This window comes from Anomalospiza imberbis, chromosome 8, assembly GCF_031753505.1.
Source record: "Anomalospiza imberbis isolate Cuckoo-Finch-1a 21T00152 chromosome 8, ASM3175350v1, whole genome shotgun sequence".
NCBI classification, from domain to species: domain Eukaryota; kingdom Metazoa; phylum Chordata; class Aves; order Passeriformes; family Viduidae; genus Anomalospiza; species Anomalospiza imberbis.
Genome location: NC_089688.1, coordinates 6,282,899 through 6,302,047, shown reverse-complemented (window position 1 = coordinate 6,302,047; position 19,149 = coordinate 6,282,899). Strand labels below are relative to the sequence as shown.

Below are 19,149 nucleotides of genomic sequence, written 5' to 3'. Positions count from 1 at the left end.
GATCTGATCTGACTCACAACGCCTTCTACTTGCTCTTCCATGCACACTTCAAAAAAGAAAGACCACTCCTTCTCTCTAAGGAATAATGCTAGTAAAAGCTGGAAACAAAAACTCTATCCTCTACTCTTTCCTTTCTTCCAGTGCTAATGTCTGGAGCCTTTTAGTGGCTCCATATTGCCGTCATTTAAGTCCTGGGCACATGGAAAATCTCTCAGTGTTCCAAGGCGGTAAGAAATGGGAGGAAGTTGCAACCATAATGTCCCTATTAGAATGAAGGAACTCTGCCTTTGGCCAAGATCTTTTTACCCTGTTTCCCATTCAGAATTATATTTTTCTGGGAAATTCCCTTTTGAGTGCAACTGGCAGCACTTTTTTGCCTTTCAGTTCCTTTCCAGGCGGTGAGTCTCTGTGTACAGCCAGGGCCCAACTCCTCAGTGTCTAATGAGCCTGTCCTAAGCTAATGCTTTGTGCCCTCATGCATCCAGCTCTGCAGCACTTATATGCAGTCAGGTTAAGAAAGGTGAGAGCATAGTTCTGTAACACAAGCAGAGCACTTAAATACAGGGCTCTTTTGTCTTCAGTTGTCTTGGTAAAAATGTTCAAGCAAAGGTAGGATAAAAAAGAAGACTGGCTCTATTAAAAGAAAAAAAAATTTAAAGTGTTCCAAAATCTCTCTAAGATTTGTCAAATTACCTGAAGACAGATGATTGAAATAAATGTGAAAGTAGCTGAAATTCAGAGGTACTTATAGGAAACAGAGACAAAAGTATTTCCATGCATTAAAAGAATAAAATACTCATTTTCTTTGCTGGAAAATGTACTTCAGTTTGGTGTTGAATTAGTAGCTGATTAGGACCAGCTGTTGGGTGATGCAGTGGCTTGAGCAAAGAGTAACACATGAGCTGGGCTCTGTGGACATTCTGTGTCAGTAAGACACCTCTGAGTCACATATCTTCCTTGGCTGATCCTGAATGGGGGCAGGATAACAATTTTCCTTCTGAGTTAAGTTAGAGTGATGACTAAATTGCCTTTCCTTCATCATCCACTACTGACTACATCAGGCAGCAAGGGGCTGGGATTCTCTCCATCCTTCTCCACTTGAGGTGGTGAAGTCATTGGAAGAACTGGCCTTCTTTTTCTTTGAGTTCATTTCCATCTTGAGAGTGGCAGAACGCACAGGACTCATTGCTCTGGGTTTTGCTATTAAATACACTGTGAGTTGTGATAAAAGCAGTGCAACTACTCTTGCTGATGTGCAGCTGTTGGTACCCACCAGTGGAGCGCATGTCAGAGGTTTCCCTTCAGTGAGGGCACTAACAGGATCTCCTTCCTTCAGCTTGCTGGTTGTTTTCATGGAACTGGTAGGAATTTTTCTGTTCAGTTGCTGTTGCTCTGCCAGGTTTAACTAACATTGGCTAGTGGGTGTCCAAGCTATTAGGGCAAGAAAATAGTGGCAGCAAGGGATTAAAACATTTGCATAGTATGATCACACAAGGTTTGTTCTCTTGTGTATTCTTTTTCCTTTTTCTAAAGCCAAAATAGTTCTGAATTTGGCATGAATTTCTGGAGAGTTGGCCTGAGACTTCAATTTCTTTGTCAAATCAACTATTAAAATATTTTCTTGAAGTTCCATCCAGTAACCCTGGTTACTCTTCAGTGTAGGCTGAGTGTTGGAGAAGAGTGGGTCTTTTTTTAGAGCACCACTTAGACACACAGGTCATTTTATAGTGTAATTCAAAGAGTCTTTCATATTGCAGGATGGAGAAAATGGTACCAAGGCAGCAGGTATCTTAAAAGAAGACTCAGTGTCAGCTTCTGGTGCCTCCTGCAGCAGCAATAATAATAATAACAATAACAATAATAATAATAATAATAATAATAATAATAATAATATTGTTATTTTGTTCAAGCTGAAGAGGTATACCACAGTGCAGCATGATAAAGAAGCAGGACAAAGAATTTATTTAATTAAAAATCTGCATCGGGAACCACAAATGTATAGTGAAAACAAATCCTCCTTTTTTCTTAGAATGTGTGAACTTGATGATATTAAAGAGAATAAATATGAGTCCAATAAACAGAAATACTACCTTTATTCAGTGTCTGGTAAATCTGTTAAATTCATTGTCAAGGAAGGTTACCTAGACTAATATTGCAGCAGACATTTAAAAAGTCCTGAATCATTTTATAACCACTCATACTTTTAACTCCTTAAGCTATGTGAAATCTCATGCTTCAAATTGTACATAGATAGCAAACCACTTTTCACTGCTCTTTTCTTCCTTTACATCAGTGGCTACAGTTTGGCTTCAAGGTGCTTTCTGCAGTAAAGCACAAAATAGTGACAGGACTTTCAGGATGAAAATCTTACTGCAACTTGGTAGTTCCATAGTTCCTGTATATTTTACATGCACAAAAATTCAGCCATACTGTGAATTCTGTTATAGCAACAGAGAGATAAGAAGTTTTTTTTTGTTTTTTTTTTTTTTTTTTTTTAATTCAGACATTTTAACATTGTTAGTTTGAGCTTCAGTGTTGTATCAAACTCTTTAAAGGGTTGGTCCAAGTAAGCTTCTCATCTGTAAAATATACACAGTCTTCTTCTGGACTACAGTGGTAGTTTCAGCTTGCCCCAAGAATTTCAGCCCTCCAAAATACAATTTTTAGCAGTGTTTGATATGGAGTAAAAAAGGAAGTTTTTGTACTGCTTCTCATACAACCACTTCCAGATAAAGTCAGGGCTTCTATCAACTTCTAAAAATTTTAAGTTCATCTGAAGACCTTCTCCTCAGTCAATCTTAAGTCACTTCTTCTCCCTGCAATCTTACGTGCACCAGACTTCTAAATCTTCTTTTCTTTCTAAATAAGCTTTTAAATGCATATTTGCTATTGAAATATTGTCATGTTCTCATGTCCAACCATGAAGGCATGTAGTCATATTTCCTGTAGTAGAAGTTCTGAAAATTTGCATTCCAAGATTGTATTTTGTATTAGGAATATGAATTTTCTTTTTCTTTGGAGGGGGCAGTTACTATGGGGGGAACAGCATATAACTGTATTCTGTACAATTCGGTCACTTCACAATTGTCACTTGCATTTGCCTCTTCCTCTCCTTTCCCCATAAACCAATCTACAATAGAGGCAAAAGTAAAATTTGATGCATCTCAGAAGATGTAGAGATCTTTAAAGAATGGGGTAAAGGGAGGGTCCTGTCACTGTGTTGTTTGTTCTCACAGGCATGGGAATCCCAGGAAGGGATTCATGGCAAATGAAGATGAGGAAGACAACTGCCAAGGAGAGTAAAGCTTTTGACAGTAGACTAGCTCAATAGCTACTCTGGACACATTGTAATCATCTGTAATTGTGACTTTCAAAGAAGGGTTCCTGCGCATACATCTGACTTTCACTTTGCTGTCCAGAGTGTTTGAAAGAGAAGTAATTTGGCTGTTTTCTATGGCCTATTCATTATACCCTTCAAGACTGGTCCATTTCTAAAAGGTTCACCATTGGTGTGCAATATTGTTACATCAGATATGTCCAGAAAAGGCCACAATCTACAGCAGTCAGCAGACATGTAAAATTAGCTGTGATTTTCAATAAATAATGTCAATTTCTGGAGGTTTTTAGGATCTTATTTTTCATTAAAATCCTATAATTTTTATATTTTTTAGTGCTTGTGTCTCTAGGACTTTTCAAGTAGCAGTTGCAGACTTTGGATAAACATCTAGAATTGCAGAAATTGGTTTGTTGCAATAAATTACTCTCTTATTTAAAAGTGTAGACAGGTGGGGACAAAACAACATATGACTGTCAGGGCTGGCTTTCAACACAATGGAACGGTAACTGACTTTGTTGTAATTCATAATACGCAGAAATGTTTGTCCTCTGCTTGCTCATTTTAAGAGAGTGGATTGGTTTGTGGCCATGGTGTTAACTGAGAAAAGGGTAATTTTGCAATGGATTTGGTTCAGCTGCACTGGTTTACCTGAGGTGGATAAGTGTTGTGCTGAGGTATCTAATTTTCTGTAAGATAGCTGAAGACTTTTTTAGATGGGGAAATAGAATTTCACTTTGTTACCATTTCATAGGAAATTCAGTCAGCATTGCTTTTTCCAGTACTAATTTAAATATAATGTCCAGGATTTTTATTATGTTTTTACAAATTCAATATGAAATTAAGTTAAAAAACCCCACAAGGGTGTACAGCAACCCACAGGACTCTTCTTTGCAATGTATCACTGCTCTGCCCTGATGATCTGGACTGTTCAGTGGTTGGAACACCCACACAACCTGATGGTCCATTGATCTAATTTATCTGATCCCATCTCCTTCCCACCCCGCTTGGCAAGGAGCAGTCCCATGTCACATAGTGCACACGTGAGCTGACACTGCAGCAGCACTCCTGAGGGAAGCTGCCACTTTGGTTCCAAAGTATGGGTGCAGTAATATTCTTTGTTGCTCCCTTAAAGAGATGACTGTTTTAAATAACAAAACGACAATGCAAAGACTAGAGGGAAGAGCTGTCACAGCCTAATTGAAAGTTCGTTATGCTGCTTATACCATTATCGTAAAACTCTTTATCATGCGTCTGTAAATGTGCAAATTAAAAACCCAGAGGTAATTTTGTATTTTATCTGCATTAAAAAAGATTGTGAAATTATCATCTCTTTCATAGTTAAATAACTTTAACCTGTATGGTGACCTTTGAATATGCAAATTACATAGCTTTGTTGGATGGAATACATTTTGTTAATTGTAACATGATAAGTGGAGAAAATCTGAAGAAAACAGGAATTCATTTTGAAGTAATCATAGTGGAAGGTTTATGAGATAAGGAAAAAGGAAACATTTTATATTTATGTGCAGGCTCAGAAGAATGATTGTCTACTGGTGTTCAAATCTGTGACTCTGCAGCTGCAATCAAAACCAGCAGGAGAATTTCTAACTTACATCACCAGCAGCAAACTTGGTGAATACATAATGCATGCCCAGAGACTTGAAGAATTCCAATAGGTTCCTAGATAACTGGGTACTTTATTTTGCCTTTTTTTTCTTTTTCTTTTTCTTTTTTTTCCCCTCAGTTTGTAAGGCATCTTTGAAAAAACTTTATACTGTGACCATGAAACTGAGTAATAATTAAACATTTTTCTGCAGGTCAGAATGATCATTTTCATATAAAGAGGAGAGAGAATGTAATGAACACAAGGAGAGAACAAGTTGCTCTTAGGCATAATACAAGTTGGTTTTGAACAAACCTGTCCTGTCTCTTGTGCACACAAGCATGGTGCCATGCTATCATGCTGTCTCCAGGCTGGCTCCCTTCCCTGTGCATGTGTGCCCAGGGACATTTTGAGTGACCATGACTTGATTTGGTGACCACTGGAATGAAGTGGGCTTGCATTTCCCTTTATACCTGTGACCTGGACTAGAGATACCTGTTTACCTCTCCAGAGGTTCTCCAGTGGGAATCATGAGCTGCTATATTGCTGTAGCCATTCTGGAGCGCACCCATATCCTACATACCATTACACACCCAGAAGCAGCAAAGTTTAAGCAAATTTCACCACTGTTCTCAACAGGAACAGTTGCAAACTCTCCTTGTTATTTATGGCTGACTTGCAAGCAAAGGTTTGGAAAGAGCTGGTAATAAAGTCTGCAGAATACAAAGCTTTACTCAAGGGATTCTGGCTTGAAGGTATGCTTGGTAGTTAAGGCAGAGGAGGCCTGTGCTCCTAGGGCACTTACTGCTGGACCCTCATTCACTGGCAGAGTGGCAATTCATGACTAGGCAGAGCAGACATCAGTGTTTCTGTAATAATGGTGCTTTTTTAGGCAGCTTGAGCTCTGTTGGATTATATATAAGAAAGAATGACAGAATCAAATTCCAGCTGTAAATCTGAGTGAATTCCATTAATGTGTTTTTAAAGCATTTACTTATTTTCATAATTTCCATATTAACAAATGTAAATTACAGTAAAGTCTTTCTTTCATCTCTCATTTACTTTTCTGAGTGTATTCTCCATTGAGCTATACCATGACCAATTCAGATTCATTGCTTTGAGGCTGAACTGTTTGTTTTGCAACTCTGCTGCGTAAAATCATAAGATAACCTCCTTTGCTTTTGTCTCACTGGATCCTGCAAAACTGGCTCTTTCTCACAGTAGATCTTTCTGATTACTGCTTAATCTGTAAATTTTAACAGGAAGTTAAACAGACTTGGAATTAAGATTCCAAGGGGCTGCAAGTACGCTATGTTTTGACTACTGCATATGGATATTTTTAAAGGCTGAAAACTATGCTGTCAGTCAAAAATACATCATATTAGCAAAATGTGGATTCTCTGGCTAAGGTGTGAAGGGCTTTACCAAGGGGCATGGACATTTTTAACAAGGAAAATCCCGAAAGACAGGGTTAGTCGAAGTATCTCAAAAGAGCTGGCAGTAATGTAAATAATTCTTGATGATATTTTGCTGTAAACATTTTTTTATAACATTCATATGCTCAACATCATAAAGAAAAACCTCTTAGGTTGTTATGTACCAAGAAGTGCAAGAAAGTATATGAAAGTAGAGAAAATTGAATTTTAACATGTAGGTAAGTTATGAACCACTGGTTGAAACAGTCTAATGTTTGCACCTGCCCTGGTAACGTTTCATGAAGAAACTCCAGCGGTGCCATCATGCAAATCACAGCAGTTGAATTTTCTATCATTTTCTCGCAAACTCTTCCCTTTGGGCTTTCATTCCAGAGTTCAGTACTTCTATTGTTATCTGGTTTTTGTAGGCATCCAAATAATAAAAATATAATGAAGAATGTGGGGCAAATTCAAATGTGGGCCAGACTTTGTTCCTTTCAATCATGGAGTGCAACTCATTCTTGACATCAGCTCAGAGCTGAAATCAATGGGAATTGCATAGTTTACGTATTTCCTACTAAATTAAGTCTCTTAGAAATTATGAAAATATCAAGGCCTTGAGGACTGCAGCCACAATACAGCAAATAATCACCCCTGAAAACTCTCTGGACCTCCACGTGTTGGGGAAGCCCAAGAGTCTTCCTCCCAGCCTCCTCCAGCTGGCTAGGGACAGCTCCTGGGACATCACAGCCCGAATACCCACCCTGGGGCTGTAGGGGAGAATACTGCTTTACATGGGTCAGAAACATGCCAGAAACTATTCTGTCTGCCTAACTCCATAGATGTTCGCATTCAACTGCCTGCAAGTGTTTGGAAATTATTTAATTCATTCCTGTGCTTCAGTGCAGCCATACAGGGACAAAGAACTTCCATGAAGAGGCATAATCCAGGTACCCATCCACTTCTTTATGCACTCTTGGGAGTACAAGCAGAGTTGTCTGGGCAACAGCAAGCTGCAGGGGTTTCATGTGGTCTGAACTAGGATCCTGCAGGCATCTGCCTCAGGAACCCTTAATGGAAATTTATTTGTTGTGCTGGAAAAAGCTTTGTTAGATAAGTACCTCTGTGTCTTATCTTGTATTTCAACTTCCTTGGCAAAAAAGTTGATTGCAAAAGTGATTGTGGTGGTGTTTGGATTACTGGTAGTGGAAAAGAAATTCTGTGTACTTTTATTTATTTTGTGTTGCAAAGATAGAAGACCGCAAAAGTTAGAAACATGAACAGAATAGTAAAAAACATGTTTGCTACTGGATTCTGGGGAGTATTCATATGCCAAAAGTTCGTCTGTGCCCTTATACTGATAAGAGGCTTATCCCAACAGGAGTCAAAGTACAGACATATGAATCTAAAAAAATTTGAATTCACTAATATTTCTACCTGCTGATTTCTCGATATGTTGAGGGAGAAAGTTAGCTGGGCTAGAGCAGGAACCTGTCCTAAGAATCTATGAAAGATTCAGTTGCCTATAGCATTTACTTGCTCTGACTTTATACGAGGAATAGGAAAACTATTTATTGTTGCTGTTTCTAAGATGGAGCTGAGCTGCTGAGGACAGAAATGCAAGTGACAACTTCTGACACATCTTCCTGTTTCCTCTGTTACCAAAGAAAGACAGACCTCATTTAATCATACCTACTTGAGTATTCTCATCCATTAGAGTTAAAAAAAAAGGAGTGCCATCCTGTGGGAAACCAGGGTTATCTCTTCCCAGAAGCTCCCTTCCATCAGTGGGCTCATTTACCTTTTCAAAACAGGAGAGCTAATTGTACCTCTGAAAATGCAATGTTTTAATATTTGCCATTATTAGGTATAAAAGTGTAGCCGTACATTAACAACTCCTGTGACAGAACTGAGAAGCAAACATACTCGTCTTATGCCGAAAGGCTGCATTAAAAATAGGAACAGATTATTACAGAAACTTAATAGAAAAAAATCTTTCCCACCACCATATGGTTGTGATATAACACAAAGTGTTTTCCTGCCAAGATATCACATTACAATGGCAGGCAGCCAGTAGCTTCTCTCTTCCTCATTTAAACAACAAAAATATCCAAAAAGAATTCTTTGGCTGAATGAGGCTGTTGCTTTTAAACATATACTATTGGCTGGTACTCAATCTACATCTCAGTTTGTCTAGAGGCAGTTCATTTCACTGTTTTATTCAGAAGAGTACTGGAAAATGGTTTATCCAGCTCAGATGTTCTAGGACATTTCTTTCTGTTCCTGGCTTTAGAAAGAAGAGGTCTTACATGGCTGCAGTCATCTGTTCTCATTTCTAGTTCCTGCTTGAACTAATTTTGATGATGTAAATTTCAATCCATCCTGGTCGTCTCTCCTTGTCTCTACATTAATGCCTGTGCAGCTTCAATAGGTGTGAGGCCATTATTTCCAGACAGGTTGGTAAGGTTCATTTGTTCAGTAGAGTCCAGACTCAGGAAAGCCTGCTGAACTATCCCTATGTCTCTGGCATAACATGCATTTGTCATGGAATCTGTAGTTGCTTCTTAAGGCTACTTTATGTGGTTAATACATGTGGCATCAAATTGTACTTTCTGTGTGTTAAAATGAGGAGGCTAGGAACCTTCTTTCTTTCTTAATAGCTACCAGTAGAAAAAGCATAATGTTTTACTCACACATCCTAAGGTAGTCACTAATATCCCCAGCACCACAATGCATGTCTTGCTGGGGATACTCCTTCCTTACACAGCAATTGCCCATGGTGGTGCCGATGTGTGTTCAGGAAGCACCAGATCTTTGTAACCACTGGTACCTGTTCCTCTACCTGAAATACTCACCTGTGGGTGAGCACTTGTTAGCCCTTACCTGAAGTCTTTGATGAGGACATGGTTGTATGTTCAGCTACATCCTCAGATGGTATAAATTGCTTTTTTTAAAAAAGAAAATGCTTTTTTTTGGCCTTTTCACAGACATCTCCAGTTTTCTACTTCTGAGCTGTGTCTATTTCTACTAAGTAAAATGCTGTTAGAACTAGTTACTTTGTGACCTGAAAGCATATCATCAGGACCACAGGACATCTGACTTCATTACTGTTCTCTCTGTCTTTATCTGCACCTTTGTTTCTCTGTAGTTCCCTGGAGATCATGGATATGTATTAAACCAAATAACTGTCCTTCAGGGGGCAAAACAATATTTGCAAAATATTGAACAATTTGTCTTTTGGCAAAATAATTTCTTAGTGTGTGTGCTTGCTGAGCTTTCAGCCTTGTTGAGCATAAGGTTCCTATTTTTCTTACTGTCCTCACCTCCAAACCAGTGAGAAACTGAGTGCAGCCCAAAGAGATGATCATGTTGCACTACAAAATAATTTTCTTCAGTTTCATCTGTATTAGTATTAGTCACAGGTAATTTCATTTTGTGTGGACAGACTAACGTGATTAGCCACATTTAGATTTATGTGTATGCTGACTTGAGCTGCATTACCTAGCTGGTTTTTAGGTGCAAATGGTATGGTGATTGATGTAATTTCATGTTCTAAATAAGTGTCTCATCATGACACTTTGCTGCTTTTACTAATAACTGCATTGCTTTTTAGTTCAGCTCCTTTAGATGAAGATTGTTCACATGCTCTTTTTCTCAGACAAGTAATGCTGGAAACCTTTGGAAAGCAATTAATGAGTCATCTTGGATACTGCATAAATCTTTGACAATCAGCTTGAACAAATCAAGAATGATACATGGAATGATAGATAGAGGTCCCCATGGCTGTCAGCTAACCTGAGGGGCTGCCATTTTCTTGCTGCAAAGAATTTGAAGAAGGTTTATAACCATTCTGATTGGCTGTGAGTTGTAAAAGCTCTGATCCCATCATGCTCTGAAAACCTCTGAAGCAGTTTCTATTTAGCATTGCTCTGCTGTGCTTCACGCTGGATCTCGTAGCCTTCTAACAGATGAACCAAGGGAGCAGAGACTCACGTGTCTGCCTGCCAGGCTCTCCCCCAGGCTCCCTCCCTTTGGTTACCTGGCTCTGCAGAGGAAGTTCTGTGCTCTGGAAGGGAGATGCAGTGACCACTGTGTACAGAACTTCAGCAAACATTTATGCTGGCATGCTTGTAACAGATTGGAAGACTGCTTGCTGGTAGAGGCTCAGGAGAAGGAATAACAACACTTTTTAAATTTCACTTGTGGTTTACTGAACACTGAGGGCCCAGGCCTAGACTTGGTCTTCTATGATAACAGCACCAGCTGTCACAGTGAGACTGAGGGTGTTAGACCAAGTGCTAAATGTTGATTCAGTAAATTGCAAGACAAAGAAATTTTGTTAGATTAAGCACAGTAAGTGGCACATCCATTTCTTGAAACTCAAGTGTGTGAAGAAATTAGCAAAAAATCTGTAGCCTCCAAAGGAAGAATTTTCTATTTGCAGAGATGAATAAAGGTAATTATAATATCAAAGTCTAACAGAACAAGAGAAGTTGGTGGCTGACACACACAACACCCTGTCATTTATAATTAATGACTGTCAGAAATGATCACTGATCTTTAGCAAAACTCATGTTTACCCAAACATGAGGGTCCACTTGATACGCTGTTGTAGTCATAGGGCAGCATGAATAGCAAACTGTCCACTACTGACTATTCTGCACCTATGGCCTGACAGACTGGCATGGTTTTAGAAGACCCTCACTACACAGCTGTGTTTTGCTCTTCATATCTAGCCTCTATTATTTTCCTTTTATTGTGTCTGAAAATATGAATATAGACAAATAGAAAACTAGATTAATCACTTGATATTCAGGCAAGCTCTGGAGCCCTTAAGAACTTTATATCTTGTAAAAATTGCCAAGGAAAAGAGGGGACTATAAGCTACTGTAGAAAAAAAATCTCTTAAGTCTCAGACCTATCTCTAAATGGTGATTTAATGCAATTTTTTTCTTCTGCTCACAAGCCAACTACAGCAGTACTAGTTATTCCTTGTTAATCTTTTTTCCAGACACATTTGAATTCAGTCAGAGCCCAAAGTGGATGAGGCCAAAGAGGTCTTCATTGTCATTACCATGTGGGATCCCAATCCTCTTTGCTATTAAGGAAATAGAGAGACGTGAGGAGAACAATGGAAAACTGGCAGAGGTGCCATTTTTTACTTGGGGAAAGGGTTCATCTCTCTTTGTTCAGTTCTCTACTCCATTTTCTCATCAGTGTCTCATAGTCTCTTGTTCCAGTTGTGAGCACTTATTTTGAATAGATTTGTTTCACTTAAACCAGGAAAAAATCCAGCTAGTGCTGTTTTTCCTTCCTGGGACACTTTTCAAGTACAGGCAAATCTGAAGAGCTTTCTGCTCTTCTGTTATGCACTGGACAGAGATAGCCTTGGATAATCTTCCTGTCACATTGTGGGAGTCAGCAACAGAGAAAAGAGAGTTTCAAGTCAGTAATAATCCACTAAATGCAAGCCTTGTTGTTCAACAGTTAAGTATAGAAATAGTTTCCTGATCTGGCTCTATCCAGTTAGGTTATGTGAATTGTCATTCATCAGTCAGTAAGGCAACACAGCTGAGTTTATGCAGCAACGCACAGCATCTCCCTTCCCCTGCCTCTGCTGCTTGGTTTTCTGCTGAATTCAATCAAGGAGCTGCCAATTGCCACCAGGTGAGCCCCGGGAGCTGCAAGGAGGAAGGGAGGGAGGGACTTGGTGAACTGGCAGCTCGGAGGGTATAAACTGCCTGTTGCAGGTGGGGAATTAGATTAGGCCAAGTGTTTATGTGTACTCCTGGGTTCTTAGCTATGAAGTGGACTACCCTGGCATGGTAAGAACATTTTCTGCTCTCCTGTGTTGATAATGAAATTGTGAATACAGAAGCTGGCTATTTTGTAAAGTTTTCCTATGCTCTTGGTCAAGGCAGACTCAGAAAGATGTTAACCATAACATATATAGTCCCACAGTATGGAGAAGGGAAAACCAAGCACCATTTTCTAAATTGGATGATTTAGGAGGATTTGTTTATGTCTTGAATGCAGTAGAGAGGAAAGTAACCCCTTCTAATGGGTTTTTGTCCTTTTTGAGTCTGTCCTGAAGGCTTTCCATTTACAGGACAATTGAAAGCAAGGGTATCATAAGTACAAGTGATGAGTCCTACCTGTCTTTTCAACATGGAAGGTGTGTGTTGTGAAGAGGTGTATGTTATTCCATGGCTGTGTAAAATTGTGTCAAAGTTGTTAAGGAAGAATTTGATTATGGTAACACTGGGGTTAACCAGGATCTCTGCCTGCTCCAGATTAAGGTGTAAATGCATGCCTGTTTCTAACTGAGTACCCTTCTGCTCTCCCTGCTTCCCTCCCAGTGCCTGTGGCCTCATTGCAATAGTTTTGTGTATAAGCAAAGCACTCGAAATGCCATTTAATTTTATCTGAAATGTAACTAAGTTTTTGAAGAAGACATGGTCCCTCACTGTTTCCTTGACATGTGCAGGCAGAGGGTTTAGCTGCATGTTTTTGTATGTAGCTGAGAACCTCCCTGTGGTGATATCCTGTTTTCCATGTTCATGTGACTATTTGCTCCTCCTAACAAAGCAGTATCTCCAGTTACAGTAACACTGCATTTCACCAGGACAAGGGTGCCTATACAGCTTCTGTTCCCTTTAACTAGTGCTCCCAACTGCAGGGAGATGAAGTGGGATTTACTCACTTTTGTTTTCAGGTTTTTTGTAGTTTGGGACCCATCTTTCAGAAAAATAGTAACAAGGCATCCTTGTCCATGCAGCTCCTTGGAATCAAACCTGTGTAGGAGCTAGGGGATGAAAGCAGTCTTGCAGACAAAGAAGAAAGGTAGAACTCAGCCATTATGACTCAGTGAAGGACTTTTTTCCTTAATTTTTTAATAATAAGTTTTCTTTTTTTAAACACTTGCACAGTTCAAGATCTTGCTTTCCATGGAACTGTTAAGAGTTACTTATCCTAGGATAAATTCCTTCATGCTGTAATTTGAGTGTAATGTTTTATATTGTCTTTGCTTCTCTGTAGACCTCTGATCTTGCAAGGTGCTTATGACAGCAGTGTTGCTAACTCCTCACCACACTGTGAAGCTGTGGGTTATCTCTTGTGAGATTGGGTTGTTAATTGGTGTCTGTTTTGTTCTTTCTAGACACTGTGAAGGCAGTATAAATCTGAGGTAAGGAAGTAGTGCAAGCAGAAGCAATTGTTTCTGATGACAATAAAGTAACTAGAAAAGAGCCTGAAGCTTATAAATAGGACATTACACAATAGAAATTAGATAATGGGAGGGTAGGGAGTGTAAAATACTAAAAGTGGAGAGCACATGGTGTTTTATAACCACAGGACATGTTTTATGCTCTGTCATGGCTATACTGTATTTGAGATCCAAGAGCTGCTGATATGCTTCAGACCTTTTAAGACCTAACCATTCTGTGGGGAAAATACTGCTTTTTCTAGTTCCTAGTAGGCACCACTTTTCTCAGTGAAGTACATTGAAGTTGCTTTTCTAAAAAGGTTTGGTTTTCATGTGATGTGAACAGTTGGTGTTATGGCACATCTGTTGAAACCACAGTGCCAGGCCCTTTAAATAGCAAAATGGAAATTTGCTGAAGTTCGTTATTGGAAACACTTCCATGGAAAAGCCACTTCTCAAGAAGTAGCTTAGATGTGTAGTCAGTTCCTGTTGTGTTTCCTTACGGGCCACATGTTTTTCCATTTTCATTGCTTTAAAGAGAACCTTGGCTGTGGAGCTGGCTAAGAGGACCACTCACTCTAACAAAGTTCTGTCTAGGATGAGCAGTATGGAGGCAGACACAAAAACATTTGGTGCAAATTAAAATGTCATCAGCTGAAGATTTTTTTAAAGGAGGCATTAAATTAAAAGGCTTAATGTATGCTATTCCATCTACCTTCAAAACACAAGCCTTAAAGTTTTTTCTGGAAGAAAGAATAGAAGTCTTCCCTTCTATGTCCTTTATTTCAGAAGGACATTATTTCCCGTACCCAGCTAACGAACTGAAGGGAAATACTGTGACTTCTGAACTATTATATTGGTAGCTATGTTACTTGATATTTTCTGAGGAATTGCTCTGTGGCTTTAAGGACCTCAGTAAACTTCCAAGAGGTGAGAATAAAAACTTTTCCAAGTCTAGTTTTATGGTGTTGACTGTCTCTAGGCCAGTCTACCTCTTGTGTTTCATGTTCTCTTTCTGCAGTGGAAAAAGTGATGTAGCTGGTCCTTTTTATTAAGGAAATGGGCTTGAAATCATCTGGTGAGTGTGCTGTTGAGGTAACACAGTTGGGAGAAAACAAAGAACCTTTTTAAATCCCCTAATTGTCCAATTGTGAATCCTGTCCAGAGTCCTAGAAAACTGTGTCCAAATATAGCCTTAATTTCAAGTGGCTAAATTGACTACTGTGATGCATAAGCTGCAGGCAGAGGGTGAAGGTTGAGTATCTTCTCCAGAAGCAGCCCAGTCTCTTAGTATGCTCCTTCATCATGGTGTGTGTAGGGCAAGCTCACTAGGTAGCCCCTCTAATTTAACAGCTCTTCCTTTGTGCAGTGCTAGAGATTGGGATTTCTGTCTGCATGTTTATCCATTACCTCAGTGTTTGTTTCCCTGTAATAGACAACTACCACTGAACTTGCCAGCCTTCAGGAGGTTTGCCTAAGCTTATCATCTTTTGCTGTAGGGTCTCTCTTTATTCACTTATTTTCCTATTTCAAAGGCATTGTCCCACTTCAAATATCTCTTTTGAATTTATGTGTTATTGTGGATTATACTTACTGCTTCTTTTAATTATAATCTACCTGTGAGGTTTTGGGGTGTGTCTTTGTTACTACAGTGAAGTTCAGAGCCTTTTTATATAGAAGTTAGTATTTCTTTATAATGTAACTTTAGAGTTAGCAATATTATGAGTGAAAATACAGTTGCATCTGAATCCTGTGGAAAAGAACTCCCATAACTTTAGTTGCATAAGCTTTCAGTTCTCAGCATTGTTCTTTCAGAAAAAGGGCATCAAAATCTAAACATCTCTTGGGTGCATCTATTTGTCAGAAATACTCACTTGTAACTTCACAGTGTATATATATATATGGATTCTAGGAGAAGTTATTGGGAACTTCAAAGTACTCTTAGACCCCTGCATTCATATGTGGCTGTTTCTCCCATCTGAAGTTGTCTCCATGCTAATTTAGGCTTCTCTCCCAGCCATGTTTTTTGACATGCTCATGCTACAGTCATTGGCCTATCTTCAGTTGTGGTGAGCTTTAATTTGTCTCCCTATGTAGCCATGACATCTCTTCCTAGCTGAGCTCTTGCAGGGAACTGCCTGCCTCTGTAGGGTTTAGGTTTCTCCTCAGCATTTGTTCTACTACCTGAACAAGGATAATATCTTGAAGAGGTGTAGGGGGGAAATTAAAAATGCAAAATATAAGGTGATGGATTTCTGATAAATATTTTATGAAAGGCATATGTAGTTTCTCTGTGTATTTCATAAAGATTATTTGGATCAGTTATTTTCAAACCTTTAGAAGAACCCTATGCTATTACAGTATTCTGTATTTTGAGAATGAATTTTTATGCTTGTTCTGTGTCAGCAGTCCCTCTGAGGTTGACTATTGTGCTCGAAGGGAATACATTCATTGTAATCAGGCTACTGCAGTGTATTGCTATTCTCTGAGAGCAATATTAGTATGAATTTGTGGTGGTATAAGGGAGACTACTCTCTAGCCACATTAGTTTAAACTTGGAGGAAAGTAATCAGAAGGAAATAGAATAGTGAAATCTTAGTTTCATTACTAATTATATGATTTCAAATAAAGATCTGAAAATCTCTGGTTAATTTGTTTGAATGTTTGCAGATTGCTCTAACCTGGCATCTGTTATTGTCAGGTAAGAATTCCCAAGCCATCCTTTACAACTGCACTATATTTTAACTCATTTTGTTCTTCCTACCTTTTCCTTCTCACTGTTCTCTAGCTTAAACACTGTACTGCAACACTGAAAATGTGCAAAAATTTACATAACAGAGTGAAAAATGTATTTGTCCTTCTAGAACATACTCTACTGCAGCACAAGTACCTTGTAGTGTAGAAATTGCCATAGTAACTACTCATTTCTTATTGATTAGATGGATAAAAATTCTCATAATATACAAGCAGAGTAACTTGCTGGCATATGGCTTCAGGCTACCCCTGTGGCATATCTTACTTATGCATTCTCTTATTTTTCTGCATGTAAGAGTTTTTTTAAATGAATTAGTATTCCTTGGATTAGATCACAAAATAATTCTTTTTTTTCTGCCATAATGGAGCTTAAATTTTAAGTTAGGCTTGATTCTCCTAAGGTAGAATGTTAATTTGCATTGGTTTGTTACTGGATTAAGACAACTAGATTTCACTTCAATGTGAAATCTGGAAGGAGAAAGGAGATGAAAAAGCCACCTCCCAGAGTGACAGAGAACTCTAACTGCTTCAGAGCTGACCTTTAAAGAGTGGAATAGAGTGAAATTTTAGTTTGGCAGTTGTGATAAATCTTTTTGGAAAGTGCTTTTTGAATGTTCTAATTGGTTGCCTGAGAAAATGAGCCCTGTCTTTGTTTCCCTAGTAATGCTACAGCCATAGTAGTGCTCTTCAACTGTGGCATTGTGAATGCTTACTGAAGGCAGGATGAGGCCTGCAGTGAGTTATGGTGTCTGACAGCTTTCTTGGTTCATGTGCTGTGCTTGCTGAGCATCCCACTCTCTCTTGCAATCCCAAAAGATGCTCCAACAAGGCTTCTACCAAGTTTGTTGTGGAAGACAAGCTTTTTGTGAATTCTATTGGGGAATGAAATTGTGAAGCACTTAGGCAGTATGTCAGATAAAATTAAGCCAAGCCCGTTCTTCAAATGTGAAGCATCAGCTTATACAGAATAATATAAAATGAAAGAACAGCAATACTCAACCAGTTTTTTACACTGTAAATCTATTCTAATGTCCTTCTGGAGTCTTCTGTAACGCCTAGGTATTAGTTGTGATGATACTCATTCTGTCTGATTATTTTAGGATAATATTAGTTAGATGTCTAGGAGACTGAAGATTTTAGAGCAATTTTTAGTTCCACTCTTCAAAGCTGCTACTACAGATGCTACCCATGCAGACCTGTTTTACTTGACTGGGAGGCCTTTCCCATCTCCCAAAATTAAAAATGCTGGGTTAGGTCATCACTTTTATATTGTACCATCTTTCAAATCTGTTATCTTTACCTACAGCCTGACAGTCTCATTTCAAACTTTGTATGACCTTACAGTTTGAAAGAGATAATCCAGAGGGCTACAGGAAATGATGCTGCTCTTTCAATAAGTTAGACCTTCACAGAGACACTTCTCAGGAAAAGATTCTTCTCCCTGTAATAGACTAAAAACAAATGGAGGAAATGCTTTGGCAGCTGTAGATAGCTTTCATCTTTAACAGGAAGAAATAGGCTTGGCTATTCTTAATCTTTGGCCTGAATTCTTGTGTGCTTTAGTAAAGACTTTCACAGGCAGTAGTGGGAGGTGCAGTGTTTAGCATATTTTGTCTGTGTGCTGAGATCTGGAAGGTGGGCCCAGAAAGCAGGCAGATGTGGATGAGCAAAGAGCAGTATGTAGAGGGTGATGTAAGGGTTTAGGTAGATAAATGAAGGGGTTTTTTTATAGTTACATTGCTTTCACTCCCATGCCTTTTGCCCAATCTGTCTGAAGGGAAAAGACACAACCCAAAGGAGACCAAATTAGGAAAAAATTGCACAGAGGATTTCAATAATGCCTTCAAGACAGACTTGGGATCACTGGAATCCCTGTCATAGCACCTTGCTGGAGATATCGGAATGGAGCTGGCTGTTGAGAACCATTCCTGTGCTGGCTTTGAAGGGCCAGGAAAGGTTTTCAGAACACAGCTCATGTATAGGTATCTCAGTCATTAATATCTGCTCCATTAGGGGTCTGTACTGCTGTATTTCCCTGCTACTGCAGTGACCAATCTTGGGTAAACATCTCTGCTGCTTTTGCCACTGTGAGCCGCTTTTGTTGCCTCACCACTACAGACTAGGAATGATCTGGTTTTTTTCCTCTTGTAAGGAAGGAGAGACTTCCTTCCTCATAACAGTGTGAAAAAAAAAGTGGAAAAATGAATCCAAAGACAGAGGGGCCAGGAACTCTCCAACCTGCTGATTTCAAAGCTTGCCTATTTTCTCTTGACACAGCATCAGTGAAACAGCGTTGTGCAGTTTTAACACAACAACATCAGTTTGTTCTGATGTTATGTTCTAATGCTCGCCTAAAAAACTTTATTTATGAGGGGAAACTAATGCTTGGGTACATTTCATTCAGCTGAGGAAATCTGGATGGAAATAATATATTCCAGGGAACATAAATTTTTTTTTTAATCAGTGTTTTGTTCAGGGTATGGTATACTTAGTATTTAAGTTTCAAGATAGTCGTAATACTTAGGTATTTTCTATAAGTGTTTTTGAGGCATCTGGAGAGACTGGCAGTCCACAGATTGTTACAGAAATAAAAGCTGTATATTGGGCACTGCCAGGTGTGTGAGGGTATCCAAATGCATGTATGTATTAGTGTGTGTATTTAAAATGGCTCCTGTGTGCAGATATTAAACATGGCCTCTTGGGGATTGCAGTGTGACTTGCATACTTGGAGGCAAAGGCTCTGAATAACGAACCTATCCAGAACAGAGTGAAATTAGCTGCAGCTGCTTGTGGGTTTTCAAAGCAATGGCAGCAGTCAGAATCTGGCCTAAGTAAT

General features: G+C 39.0%; 1 long non-coding RNA gene across 6 annotated transcripts in view; it reads left to right on the top strand.

Annotated features, from left to right (window-relative positions):
• Positions 1-19,149, top strand: part of LOC137477849 (uncharacterized) — a 173,416-nt gene that overhangs the window by 83,427 nt on the left and 70,840 nt on the right. The gene's annotated exons all lie outside the window — the stretch shown is intronic.